Here is a 13,183-nt window from a genome sequence, read left to right on the forward strand (position 1 = left end):
TATGCTTTTGATCGTCATGTTGCTTATGGTTTGTTTTAAAACCCGCTCTTGGAAAGCAGCACTGATACTGAGTGCATCATCCTGGTGAAATAATTTAGACGAGTGAAGTCTTTTCCTGGTAGATTCTTCGACATGTTCACTACAGATGTCAAATATGTATTATCTGCTGACCTGCAGAAGCCCAAAGACCTACTTCACTTAAAGTCATAATGCAAATTTGGCCCCAAAGAAAGAAAGTTTACCATGTTTAGGATTGTAATGCCTCTAAAATGCAATGACCTTTGAACAGATTCTGATTGGAGAACAAAGGCTTTTTAATAGCAGCACTCAACTCAACGGCGAAAGCTTTTGAAGAACAATTGAGACCTCATTCAATCCAGACACAAAGCAGGGCAAAGGAGTCTGTCAGACAGTCTCACACACACGCCCCATCAGTGGATGACACAGGGGGTGATTTTGGGTTGCCAGGGAAACATGGGAAATCACCTCACAGTTATCATAGAGGCAACAGCTGTTATTAACATAGCCCTGAAGATCACAGAGAGGAAACGCATGCAGACGCATTAAAAAAATGTCCCAAAGTCTCAGTAAAACAAAATCTGGAATCTATATTTCCTTAAACAAATATGTGGAGACTTTCATTTTCATCTGATGCCAGCCTCAGCTAAAGATAGAAAAACCTGTTCTGCTTTAGACGAGCTCTCCAGCTCAAGATGTCTGGCCGCAGCTGGCCGACAGGAGGCATTATCAAGGCCTCACGTAGCAATCTGCAGCTTCTCTATAAAACGTTATAATATGTATTTGTGTTGTTGCATTGGCCTTTAATCTTTCCCTTTCCCCAATAATTAAACCCTCAAACATCTGCTGCGCTTCACTCTATAAATGTTGCCCCATTTGTAGCAGTGTGTCAACTATTTTAAGACTAAACAACCAGGTTCTGCTTAAAATAGGCGCAGCTATATTTCCATAAATTTCCTTCTATTTATGGTGCAAAAAATTGGGTCAAATATACAAGTTAGTCCAGAAATATAATCAAACCATTTAAGCTCCAGAGCCTCTGTCTGCTCTTTCCCTCCGTCCAGGCTGTTTGAGGTTACAGGTAGTCGGCCAAGTAAGCAGAAGATTAGAGTGTTCTCGGTAATAGGCCGTCCTGGCCAAGCAAACTGTCATTTCCCTCTGTTTTGGCTCAGCTCTTCTTTTCCTTCCACCCCTTACTTTCCTTCCCCTCCTTCCACTCCTCCCCTCTTCCTTGAGCCAACGTGTCAAAGGGAAGAAAAAAAACAAAGCTGTTTAAACTTTGAGTAGCATGAAAAGAAGGAGGGAGGGAGGGAGGTAAGGAGGAAAGGATGAAGGGGAGACAAAAAGCATAGAGGGGAAACTAGTGGGAACATTAATGATTAGATGTTTATAAGTCAGTTGGGACAGAAAACACAGCACGCCAAATACAATCTAATAGCCACTTTAACATCTTCATTATCATTCTGTTATAAACTATATTAAAGAAAACATGACAGCAGCAACAAATCCTGCCTGATCTACTGAATGATCTAAGTCTCTCTCATTATCACACACGTGTTTTCGTCTCTTAATGCATCTTTAAAAATACGAGCAGGATTCCGAATCATAAAGGAACATCTTGGAATGTTTATGATGACGGAAAAAAGAAACAGGAAGGGCTTTAGGACACTAATCAGAAGCCACTTCAGATCAACAAGTAGCCTACAGTACTAAGAGGACATTTTGAACCTGGAAGACACTGCAAACACTCCATCACTGACACGCTGGATCAAGCTAATGCTCCTTAAACGTCGGCCAAGTCACAAACACGCTGCTCCCTCTTTGCTTTCAGCTCTTAAATAAAACATTAAAGTGTCAGTCACGATGACTTTTTGCCTCCGTTAACTCTCTTCAGTGTAAACATGTGGAGCTTGTAAGCCACTGTCTCTTAGAACTTGTTGTATCCAGTAGCTGCAGCGAAATTGTTTGCAGAAAAATATTTGATTATCTTTGATTTCGTTCCATCCTTTGAGCATGTCGAGTTTGTCCTTGTCAGGCTCACAGCATTGAAAATGACAGCATGTCTTTTTGTAGTGTGTCCTTATGATAGTCTGCGGATTTAGCCATTGCTGTGACGTCACCCACTGATTAGTGAAGCCTGGAGGTCAGCATTTTGGCTGTTGCCGTCTTGTTTTTGTGGAACCAGAAGTGACCATGTTTGGACGACAGGATGAATAAGCATTTAAACATCTCTATGGTTGAAAGGCTGCTGTGGTAGTGCTGCTTGTCAATCACAGCTAGCCACGCCCTTAAACATATCCTGCTTTTTTGTAATTTTACTCTAAACTGGACTATGGTGCAGTGGTTAGCGCTGCCACCTCACAGCTAAAAGGTTCCTGGTCGAAATCCCGGTTCAGACGAAATGAGGTGGAGTTTGCATGTTCCTCCCACAGTCCTAAGACATGCTCGTTAGGTTCACAGGTGATTCTCAATTGTCAATAGGTGAGGGTGTGAGCGTGAAAGCTTGTCTATCTCTGCGTGGTTGACTGGTGATCAGTCCATGGTGTACCCCGCCTCTCGCCCAATGACAGCTGGGATAGGCTCCAGCCCGCCCCTGTCCCTGAACAGCATAAGCAGTATAGATAATAGATGGATGGGACTAAACCGGACTTGACACTAGAGGCTCCCCCTGCCCCCTGTAATTTTTTTAATAGGAACAATAAAACAAACTGCAGAAAGTAGTTTCACTGAAAACTTTTAACCTTTAAATGTTTTTTAAATGTCCTCCCCTCCCGGAGTCCAAATTCCCTCCTAATTTGTGAAGTAACACAAGGATGAATCAGCTGTCAAAACCTCCGACAGACACCTGGTTTCAACCACAGGCTGTGATTAATCAAAAGGCTTTCCAGCAGTGCTGATACGTCTCATGCAGCAGATAAATAGGCACGCGGTCCCTCTCTCTGTGTAAATGAAACCACAAGGCCATTAACGCCAAGATGCTGTAGCAAGCTTGGCACACGTGGAGACTCCCGGACACATTAAATATGTATCCTGCAGCCTCCCTTCTGTGACCGCAGCACACCCCCAACAATAAAAAAAAACAGTTTGATACGTATTCACATGTGTTATTACTTTAATATGAATTTCCATGTTGGCTGGATGATATTATAGATCTCATCCAAAACGAAGCAAACAATTTAAGTGAAATAACATGAGACGAAGAGAAGATGACGTGGAAAAAAAGACAGATTCATGTGTGTGTTCTTGTTCTTCTATCTTTGTGAGGACCAGTTTTAAACTGCAGAGGACATGTTTGGACAGGATTGAAAGGGTTCAAATTAAATCAGGTTAAGGTTACGTTTATGTACAGGATTTTCTGTTAGTAAACTGTAAAAGTACACGTGTGTGTATGTACTTGATAAGTCACATTGTGAGGTTTCATCTCCCATCATTGGAGATAAATGGTTCCTATAATGTGTATCATTAATTACGTCTAGACTTAAGTTCGGTTAGGTTTATCATGTATGGTTAGAAAGGAATATGCATGTTTATTTTAGAGATCTGAATGATTGTAAGAAGAGAAATGTTGGCAAACCCAAGAGACTCCTGGGTCAACTAACATCATTAAACAGGCTTTTTTTGTATCGAAGTAAGTAAAGCTTTATTTACACATCACTTCTTAAAACACAGCTACAATAGGGCTTTCCAAACACACAAATTGGAGCCTTTGAAATGACCAAACTTAATATACTAAGAGTGTTAATTTAATAGGCCTTAACCTGTTCGCAAACAGTTGATATTGAACACATCCAACAGCAATGTTTCTGGTCAATGTTGGTCCAATACTGACTTTGCTTTTTGACTTTGCAATGTATGGCTCTTTAGCCTTTTCAGCTGTTAAACTCCTTATCCTTGTCTAAATTGTCAGTAGGTGTGAATGTGAGCGTGAAAGCTTGTCTGTCTCTGTGTGTCAGCCCTGGATGGATGGATGGATGGATCATATTCCTTGTGTTATGACCATTTATTTCTCGTAATGGCTACTTTCTACATAAAAAGTAATGAAACCATTGGTAATCTCATACAAACATATTAAAATGATTGGTTTGCTCTTTTTAACCATTAAAATAATCCTGCAATGCATTTCTAAATAGAAAACTTAGTGACACATCCTCCATGTTTGATAGCATTGCTAAAGCTCATGCTAGAATATTCTCATAAAACAATCTCATGACTTAAGAGGCGAGGCGATGCTACCTTTTACGACAGCTCAGTAGCAAAGAGAGGAAGTATGTGTTAAACAAAATTTCCCGATATATGTGTGTGTGTGTGTGTGCGCGCGTGTTTGTGCAGCTGACTGTTCGTGGTATAAAACTGAACTGAGGTCTCTGTGACTCGTCTCACACATCTGTTGATCATTAGTGGGATTCTCCCTCTGATACTTCTCTCTCTCTCTGTCCTGCTTTTCCTCTGGCTGCTCGTTCCCTCTGGCATCTGTGCGTTAACATTTATCACAATTAAATCACTTTAATAGATGATGTCATATTTAAATACAGCCTATTCTCTCAAATTTAATTATCTCCTGCTTCTTAATTTTTCTTCTTTCCTTCTTTTCCTACTCTGCCCAGAACCTCACTGTGTTTTGATGATTTCCGGCAGGACTTGAACCAAACTAATCAGGATAAACTGCACCAAAGACAATATTTAATAAAGGTTTCTTGGCATTTTTGTCCGTTTACCATTTCAAAGCCATCTGACGTAGGTTAGCACACACAGAGACTGAAACATGATACCCACGATGATACTTTAATTTCCCATTTTGGGCTTTTTCACGTGATAAATAATTGGCGGAAGCCTGAAGGTGGTAATTTCCAATTTTCCACACAGGCTCTGTGAGGATATTATGATATTCAAGTCACAGCTCTGCTCCCACAAACTGTATTCTAGCATAAAATGAATGTGTGCATGTGTGTGTCAGCAGCTCTCATTATCGCACACACAACCAACCTGGAGGTTCCAGATGACCAGCGTTGTGTGTGTGTGTGTGTGTGTGTGTGCCCGTACTGTATGTGTGTTCTCGTGTGTGTATTGCATGCAACCTCATATAACCCGAGCATGGGCTGGACTGAGAGTGTATAAGGATATTGAAAGAACATTGCCTGTGGTTCACCAGAGCTCGGCCGCAGCACTTGAAAGATAAATGGTGAATTTTAAACACAGAAATAACGAGCCAGCGTGCTCGAGATGTTCTCGCTTTCTCTGCAAACTTTTCATGCAAAGTTGTGCTGTATGCTTATTTTGCTTGCTCAGATCTTTGTATTTTCATCACTGGTTTGAATATTTATTTTCACTTCCTTTATGTTTAGGCGTTAACATTCGGTCTGCCAGCAGAAACAAGTGGTTTGGCTGGTAGAAAAAACCCTATAAACTGTGAAAAAGTTGCATGTCACTGTGTTAATGATTCATGTTCACAGTTTTTTTTGACATGGGTGTATCTGTTGCAAAAACACCAGTGTGTTGACTCCTAATTCAGAGCAGATGCATGATGGGAGATGTTTGTCAATGCCACCACAGTGACCTTACAGTGTGTCATTCAGAACTCTTGTGTTTGAGGAGGTTTATAAAATAGGTGGGGCCTTTCAACATTGTAAATATGTGGTCAGGACTTCATTGTGCACTGGTTAGAGGAAAAAATGAGAGCAAAGTTGTGAATAAGTTTTACACTGGTCACGAAAGCCACACACACACATGCACGTGTAGAGACTGGCTGTCCTCCAGTTTGGAGGAGCTCTGACAGGGATTGCCCTCCTCCTCTTGTTCCTCTTCCTGATCTTTCTAGATCCCAAACTTCTTCTCCTCCATGTCCTCATTTTTTCCTTCCTCTTGCTTTTTTTCCCGTCATCTTACTCCCTCCGTGTGACAGACCAACTTTCCAACCCTTATGACCTTCTCATTAATTTTCCGCTTAAAATGATAATAAAATAAAACAAAATGAAATAAGGCTAAATTAAACTAACTGTGAAGGCAGCCCGTACCCATTGCGGTTTATTATTTTTGTCTTTTTCATTGCCACGGATTTCCCCGGCTGCTGCCTCCTGCCAGCACATCCAGTCGATCCTTCAGATGGGAAAAACATCAGACACCATAATAACTGCTCACTCTGACACTGGAGAGTATCTGAACTCCGTTTAAAGCTGGATAAATAAACCACACCTGTAACAGGACACAAGGTGGAAAGATCTCACAGTAATTCAGCTCAATGTATCTGTGATTCTGTGACTTAGGCTGACTATTGTTTTAAAGGACACTACATAAATCTGGTCATAGTAAGGCACTAGGTGAAGCCTTAAGGCTAAATCTAAGCTAGGACTTTCCTTTGAACTCATTTCCCTCATTGACTGACCTGGATGAGAACCCACAGCCGAGCTAAGACACTCACATTTAGACGAACAGTTATCAGTTAGCCTAAGCTCAGTTTTTGCTAATCCTGCATTGTGGGTACATATTTATTCAACAATAAGTTTGCCTTTATGTCTCCTTAGCGAGCTAACACAGTATATCTTGTAACAGAAGAAGTCATACTAAGGTACTGATGTATTAACTGAAAGACACTTAAATTACCACAGTTGTGGTGCAATGCCTTCATTGTTAACGTGCGCCTGATGATTGCTAGTGTCTTGGTTTAGAAAAATAGTGGCTGTTTCACTGCTGTATGTGCCTGTGTTTTCAGACTCTACTGGTGCTGAAGGTGCTGTCATTGTTTCTTTGAGGGGACAGAGAGTCGAGGGTTGTTCTGCAAGTGTTACTTTTTTATTTTGACTGTCACATCTAGTTTCTGTAATCCAAACAGTAGCTATGGTAGCTAGCTAACGTTACTACTCTTGGAGTTAGCCTAATCAAACATAGCCAAACCTCTTTCTGATGAACAATGAAGTATGGTGAAAATCAGCCTAAAGAATTGGGATTTGGAATCCAGTTTTTAATGAAAAAATATAATGTAAAAAAGGTCAATTGATTGGGGAGCTCCAATAAAAGCTTTCACTTTTTTAACTGTTCTAGTTCAGCTATAAAGACCACACAGGAAGACACACAAGTTCTGCTTAAACTTTCTCAAATCTCTGACAGTCTGATGAGCTCTGCCAACCAGATTTTGGACATTGCTTACTGTGGAGCGACGCCTGCGAGCTACTTCAGGCAGGCAACTCGAGCTGCACTGATTCAAACTTGTTACAAGTCATTCTCCACAATCACCTGACAAACACTTCCTCTAATTTTGGTGGTTTACTGAATCTGCAAGATTTCCGGTCTCTCCCTCTGCTCTGCTATTGCCGTCGTTGGCCTGCGTCTGGAATTTCTGCAGAATCTGTAAAATAGATCTGCGAGAAGTGATGAGGTCAGAGCCTAGACCCCAAAAACAAGCTATGTTCTTGTGTTTGTTTACAGCTAGCTATTTCGGATAGCTATTTTAAGATTGAAATCAAGTCTTCATTTATGTGTCTAGTAATGATGTTCAAGAAAATCATTACTGTCATTCATTACTTGTTGACTGCCAGGAGACTTAAACAGTTCTGAATCTTGTAGCTTGTAAATGCAGCAAAGACTTTGAATTGGTGTAATCAATCATTTCCTTTTTCAGTTGAAGGCCCTGCTGCCTTGGATCATAAACGTTCACAATATGATGTAATTATTTCTATTCGGCGCTCATAGCTCAACTTTTTTTCTGTAATTTGATTACTCATGCCTGTTTTGTAAAAGCTGTTGGGTGATATAATGGGACTACCAAAGAGTGTGTTCCAACAAGAATCAGAGCTGGCCAGACACAGCTTATTAGGTTACTCAACCAACGTGCGCAACGAAGACAGAGAGGGAAGAGGTTCCTTATAGACATACAGCCACGGGATGGAATATTAAACCAGGAGAGATATAAGTGGAGAAAGAGAGGAGTGAGAGGCAAGACGTACAGGGATAACTGAGGAAAGAATAATACTGCCTGCTCATAAATCATTTCATTAAAGCGTCTTCTTCCCTCCTGACGACACTTCTCACTCCTCTGCCAACCTGCTGCTGTCGGCCTGCCAAATACCAGAGTCCCACTTGGAACGTCACATAATTACATCAGTTACAATAACGGTCTGTGACATTTTACCATATATTTCAAACGTCTGGTTTCCTACTTTGGTTCACCAACTCTAATAAACGATCTAACAGTGATTGAATCTATATATCGAGTCCATGATAGCTTTAACCAGTCAAGTCTCATGTTTCGTCTGTGAAACTCACAGTTTATTGTCTTTGCTGAAAAGGGAAAATCTCTCACATTGTCACAGTATCAAAGAAAAGAACATCTGTAACTCTAGTACCCTGATAAGCAGTGTGCTAAGTGGTTTACCGCTCTGTAGAAGGTCTTTAAATGAGGCAATGCACCTTGTTTGTTTGGGATACAACAAAAAGAAGCAACAGAGATGGAGTCACACCTTGGACACGTTACTTTAACAAAAGAAGAAAAGCTTCAAAAACACTTTTGTGATTCAGAGACATTATTGTCGACACAAGTTACTGACAAATGATTCCGGGAAAGTGTTAAACCACTCTAACACTGAGACATAATCATTTTTTAATGTATGGAAAGCCAATATTAGTCTCAGGAAGAGGTTTAACTTATAATCAGAAGCATGATAATCGATCTCCCCCATCCTGCACCACTGAAATGCTGCTATGCCTGTTGCTACGTCCTGTCTTACTTAACATGTTGGTATCAGTCGCAAGTTTTTAAGATAGTGCTACTCCAGCACAAGGGTTTCTCATAATTCACACACACATTTCTTGTGTGCTTGTGCCCTTAATCTGACCAGTTTTATGCCCCAGTTTTTTTCTTTTGTTCTTATAGACGACATAATATCCATGTGTGTTTATAATAAACACTCAGTACCCAGCGCAGAGAGGAGAAACCCCAACATGACCTGGTATGGCCGAACTGCTCTGGTGACCTCATCTCTGAACTAGTGAACTAAAGAAGAACGCACACAATCACACATCCGGAAGCACACATATTTCTTTCCGGTCAGTAATCTCCTCATGATTGGGAACGACTCTCACGTCTTCCACCACCTGAAGAATCACTCAAACCTTAATTATAACCACTACCTGCCTAACCAGAAGCTTTGCCTTAACCCAATTTTAATACTCACCCAAAACCTTGTCTTAAAGGATTGTTTTTTATTGAAAACCTTTTTGCCCCATGATGACAGTCACCACAATAGCTGAGTTTACATGCCTTATTTATAATCACTTTAAAAGCCCAAACCAAATAAAAATGCTCCATATAAATACCTCAATCACAATAAAAAGGCCCAAACAGATTGAAATTTCAATCAGTTTCGGTTGCAGAGGGGTGGTTTAAACCTTTCCATAAACCAATCAAATGAAAAATAGCACCATGTAAACGATTTGACCTGATTACATCCTGACTGTGCTCTTCTGTGCATGCCCTCCGTCTTAACATAAATGCTAGTGATGTACATTTCACAAGATGGCGGCATCCAAGTCAAACTGGACAACCTCAGAGAGCGTATTTTTAATTCAAACATTAAAAGACCTTAAAGTTATTGGACGGCTAGACGGAAGAAAAGTCAGAAACGCTTAACTTTTCAGTATGTGTTTCCCACACATAGACTATACCTGGGCCGCCCAGCCAAATTAACGGCCGCCACTTGTGCTGTGCCGCTGTCATTGCGAGCAGCGTCTCCACAAAGGCTTGTCACAGAAACACACACACACACACAGACAGAGGACTTCTTGTACATGTGTGTGTTAAAGTTAAACCTTCTTGCCACTTTTTCAAAGCTTTTAAGTGCAGCTGTGTAGTTACACACGAGCCGAACCAAATCCATATTGTTCGCATGTCACACAGTTGTTCTAATTAAATGTGTCTCCGCATGTAAACACCAGATTGCAATGTATCACACCCCATGTAAACAGAATGACAAAAAAGTGTGCATGTAAACCCAGTTATTGTGACACTGGCCTTTATAATAGTTATAATAGTAGTTATTTATAATAATAATCTTTGGCCTAATCTTTTGGCCCCTTACTCACAAATGTACACTAGAGTATTCCCTATCCTGAGTGGGACAGATTGCTGAAAAAAAAACGTATTTTAAAATATTCTATTTATAATTTGTACACTGTGTATTAGCAAATATTAACACAACATTTAAAAATGTCAAGTATATAAATCAAAGAACACTGAGTATCTGTTTCTCCGGCCGAGAAGAGAGGGTACAGCATCCACACTGCCCCCCTCATGCACCCTGCCAATTAATTAACACAGTTAAAGAGTTCATAGTTAACGAGTTCAGCCTGAACACTGCTGCTAATTGGCCATGTCAAACTGCATGTGTCCCATGCTAATTGTCTCTTTGATTGGGGCTTCATAGAGTTAATTAGCCAATTAACAACATCGGCCTGCCAGTTCAGTCTCACTGCGGCTTATGCTCCTGATTTTGGGTGGATGAGACGCTGACTGGTGGGAAAAGATTAGAAAATAAATATCACTGTCTGTCTGCCAAAGTGAAGCTAGATTAGACATTGAGCAAATTCTTAAACACCAGGAACAGAAAAACAGCTTAATATTCAGTCGCTTTCTGAAGACAATAGTTGTAACTTAGAGAGCATTGTCAGAGAGAGTGATGGGAAAGGAAAGGACCTCTGAGATGGAAACATAAAAATATTTCCATTTGTTCTCGAGTTTCCTGTAAAAATTATCAAGATTCCTTATTGGAACCAAATGGGATGGCTAAAAGCTAACGTAGCCCAACTGTCCCTTTGGTCCGCATGAGGAATGCTAACAATGAGAGCAAGCCTTTGTAGGCAAACTGAAGGTCAACTGTAGAGACTTGTGGCCGCAAGTGTCACAATGTAGAAACACAGTGTGAAATGTGTGTGATCCCTTTCACACTGAACACACCCCTGTTTAGAATTCCTTTGATACTTCTTTGTGTTTTTGTGTCCATTTTTTTTTCACCATAATATCCAAAGAGAAATTTAAACATAAAAGCTGTGCAACAGTAACAATATGGGCCCTATTTATACGGCGGAAGGTGCACAGTCTTAAGCGCATGGCACTAAGTGATTTAGGGCGTGTCTGACACACTTCTGCTAGTCACACGGCGCACAATCTGGGCGCAAATCAAGGCGCAAGGCGCAAAGACGTTGGCTTAAATCCCTGGGTTATTCATAGGCATGTTTTCGGCTTAACAAAAAACATGTGTGTCAGCTGTCATTCCCTTTATTGCTATTTACACGCCGGATTTCAGTCATTCTTCCTTTATTAACCGGACCCTGACCGGCATATTCAACTTATTTCTTTCCACTGTGTCCTTGAAAACGCAGAAAAAAACACAGGTTACTGTACGATCTATGTCAAATCACGGATTGATGTAAAAGCTGGTGAAGTGATCCCACTGCCCAACAGAAACGCGAGAGTTAGAATGAGCGCGCATTATGGAGGTCTTTGTGTCGGTCTCTGTAGTTTTTGGCCTGTGCGTGGCTCAAGCATGAATCTCCCTGAGGTGAAGCAGGTCTGTGTGGAGGCAGCGGTGAACTTGTCCACGTCTTCCAGCACTTCTCAGCAGATCGGTAACAAACCAAAAGCAGTATCATGATTTAAGGAGACGAGGGAAACAAAAGCCTGCAGTCTGTCCCTTAAACGTTTTTTCACTGTATCTGCAAACACAGTTTTTTCTGCATGAGTGGAAGCGCTGCTGTGCGTCCCCGTGTGAATGACAAGCAGAGACTCGTGTTGTGAACTCCCCAATGTATGTCCATAATGCGCCCTTTAAATAGCAAACACAGACTGCGCCATAGACTTTAGACTTTAGACCAGGTTTGTGTTGGTCTATGGTGCAGTCGCTTTCTGCTTCCTCAAGATAGCAACGCACCACCCGTTTGACCACACCTCATTTCAAAACCAACACACCCATGGGCGCTAGCGGTGGCATAAGATCACTCGCTATTTACACAACGTGGCCTCTGGGCGTGAAAATGATGGTGGAAAAGTTGGAAAACTGCAATGACACATGTGCTGTGTGCTTTGGCGCCTTGCGCCTGGTGGACGATAGGGCCCTATATGTCCAAAGTGATATGAAACACGTGACATAGTTGATATTTTGGGCTAAATTCAATACGATTGATTTTATTGACCTTGCTAGTCCATGTGAAAAAGTAAATTTGAATGAGGCCTTAAAGAACATGACCGAATACCACGATAATAATGAATCCATCATTTTAATTAAGCTTTTCATAGGTTTAACATGTGGGAATGGTGGATCTTTAACATTGTTCTGTCAAGTAATCCTTCATTATGAAAGGATTATGGATTATGATTCTCTGCACTGTCTGCATTCCCAGCACTTGGTTCTATATTCCAGAGTCTGTGCTGTCCACAACTGTAAAAGCAACATCAACAAAAGTATCACGGTCCTAAATTCACTACGGCCAAAAAAAAAAAGTGTAATTGCTTTAGCATGGATCAACAGATTTGGATTTACGTTACTTAAGAGGATGACAGATGGGATTGGTTACAAATCCAAGGCAGCTTTGGCTCACTTCGTTTCCTAAAGTGACAACATGTCTGAAGTATTGTCGTCTTCTGAGACGTTGCACCATGTGAGATCTGACCCAGGAGGGTGATAAAATTAGGAGCAAATACACAAAACTGAAGTTCTTTTCCATGCGATGACGGAACGCTGCGACTTTGTGGCAAATGTGCAACATTCAGCTTGTGGAAAAATAACTCGATTTTACTTGAACATATTGTGCATAGATTGTGCAGATTACTAGTGTTGGGAATTACGGCTCTTTGAACGGAGCCATAAGATCGGAGGTAAAATGAAAGGAAACAGCAGAACAATGTAAGTACAATTAATCCTCGCATTGATTTGCCAATGATTTATGATACAACTCTGTATGACGTCAGAGATGTCAACAAAAAACAACAAACTTTGTGGAGGGTTATACTGTTGTTCACCGTCGCCGCTACACTGTGGTGACATCATCCTGGTGCATGTGACCTAGTGTAGCAGAGCTGCCTGAGGTAATTCAGCATAAAAGGGAGTGGATCTGGTGCGGGCAGTGAAAATTGGGCACAACTGTAAAAAGAACGGCTCTCATCTACGACTTGGTTCCCGTC

This window comes from Semicossyphus pulcher, unplaced genomic scaffold (genome assembly GCF_022749685.1).
Source record: "Semicossyphus pulcher isolate SPU_LCO1_2020_fin unplaced genomic scaffold, fSemPul1.0.p SCAF_13, whole genome shotgun sequence".
Taxonomy (NCBI): Eukaryota; Metazoa; Chordata; class Actinopteri; order Labriformes; family Labridae; genus Semicossyphus; species Semicossyphus pulcher.